This window comes from Heterodontus francisci, chromosome 31 (assembly GCF_036365525.1).
Source record: "Heterodontus francisci isolate sHetFra1 chromosome 31, sHetFra1.hap1, whole genome shotgun sequence".
Classification (NCBI taxonomy): domain Eukaryota; kingdom Metazoa; phylum Chordata; class Chondrichthyes; order Heterodontiformes; family Heterodontidae; genus Heterodontus; species Heterodontus francisci.
This window is the reverse complement of record NC_090401.1, coordinates 37299756-37302111: the sequence shown is the minus strand read 5'-3', so window position 1 is coordinate 37302111 and position 2356 is coordinate 37299756.

The window sequence follows — 2356 nt, the reverse complement described above, 5'->3', positions numbered from 1 at the left end:
GATGAGCCTTCTCCCTGATTCAAATGTTTTGCCCATGGAAATTTTGCATTGTGATGTACACTACCAAATCATGAGGTTGTTTAATGCAGCAGTTTTTTTAACACCTGTTTGAATTTGTCCGGCTACATTCACTGGTCAGCAGCTAAAAATGACAATGACAACTGTTACGACCGACCGCTCTAGTCAAAGCCCTCCAATCAAAATATACGTTTCTGATTGTGGTGGGAGAAATGCACTGTTAATTCAATCCCGTCCCTCCACAGTTCGCCTGACATATAATTTTAAACTTTCCCAACCCCCGAATAAGGCTAACCAAACCAGGTGTCTTTAAATCAACAAATTAACTGTTTAATTAGAAAAACTAAATTCTTGAACACTATGAAAATATAAACAACATATAAAATAGAAAAAATTGGAGTCCTTGCAAATTTATAGTCCAATGTTGCTTGAAGTCCTCACAGCCATCCAATGGGGAAATAGGTTCTTCAACAATATAACAGGCCGTAGTCTAATTCCAGCAGTAAATGAGGCTTCTGTTCTCCAGTGATGAATTTCAACAATTAACAACGTGTAAACACTTTCAATAGAATCAATCTGATTTTAGAGTTTTTGAGGGATAAAAGATTGTCACAGTCTAATTTCCCTTCCTTCAGTTTAAATTATCAGAGATCTCTGTTTTGGCTTGACTTTTTTAGAATTTTGAGAGATAATAATAATTAAACAGACTAAATTCTCTTCCTTCAGTTTAAATGGCTGCAAGCTCTTCTTTCGGGTGCTGGTCGCTGTTTCACAGCACAATCAGATCCATAGTGTTTAAACTCTCACAGTCACATAATTTTGGCTATTAAATCACACAATTATCATAATTGTTACATATGGGATATCTATTGGAGGGTAATTTTGCTGGAATTTCCATAATGGTATCTGGGAGCCATCCAAACCACCCACTGCTTTTAGACGAAGCCACCTGTCTGTCTGTGTTATTTTAGAACAGACTGTCTTCAACTAAAAAGCCAGTTCAAAAAATAATTGCAACATTGTATATCTGCTCCTTGGTTCCTGAATGGCTGTTGCTAGGTAACCAGGATGCATTCTTTGAAGCTCGTTGATTCTCTCTCAATATGCTTGCATCCAATGGCAACCAAAATGCACTTTCTCCAACTCCTGAAGCTTGCTGGTTCTTAAAGCAGTACTGATCCTTTGTTGTCTTAAAGACACACCACATATTTCCTGGAGAGAAAAAAAAGACAGGATCATGACAAAAATATGATCAAAAGCCATCGCCAGAAGTCTGCAGTCATGGTGCCTCTGGCATCTATCACTAAAACTACGACATCTTTGGTGAACTGCAGGGTCACTATGATAGTTTCATATTTGTCCATCTTGACCTTTCAAGTTTTTTTTTTCATTATCGCAAGAATATCAATCCCAGAGTACTGAATTTGTCTGAATGTTATTTTGATGAAATGGAATCAATATGTTGAATATTGTGAAAACTTTATGGTTGAAGCAACAAAGTGCATACTGTGATATCTTTATTAAACTATCTTGTAAAATGATGTGGATGGTTGGAGGTGGCTTCGTCTAAAAGCAGTGGGTGGTTTGGATGGCTCCCAGATACCATTATGGAAATTCCAGCAAAATTACCCTCCAATAGATATCCCATATGTAACAATTATGATAATTGTGTGATTTAATAGCCAAAATTATGTGACTGTGAGAGTTTAAACACTATGGATCTGATTGTGCTGTGAAACAGCGACCATTTACAAGTTCAGTTATATACGTGCTTATGTTGATATCAATGAGTGGCAAGTGTTACAACCGAAACAGGAGGAGTGCACTGTATATTCTAGTCCCACTTCTCCACAGGTCACAACATATATCTTAAATTTTCCCACTTATCGATATGGTCAATCATATACTCTATTTTTCCCAGAATAGAACACACTAACCAGGATTCTTTAATGAACAACAAAATTATCAGTTTATTATAAAACAAGTCTTAACCAATAATGAAGTAAAGCATACACACAGATCGAAATTTTAAAGTACCCCCTTTTTTACCTTAGCCCCTCACACACACACACAAATACACATACATCGGTTAACCAAAAAAAAGGGATTTTTAAAATTCAGAGCTCTGTTACAGACTGAAAAAACACTTGGGTAGATTACTTGCTCATTTTTTGAATAAAACTGCAAATGAGATATGTTGTTCCAAAACTGGCATACAGTCTAACTTCTGAGTACACATTGACAGGTCACCGAGATCTTTTAGAACAGTTCTTTTCAGGCGGCATTGAAAAGTAATTTAGCAGGCTTTCTTCAAAGACAGGGGATGAGGTGAATTGAC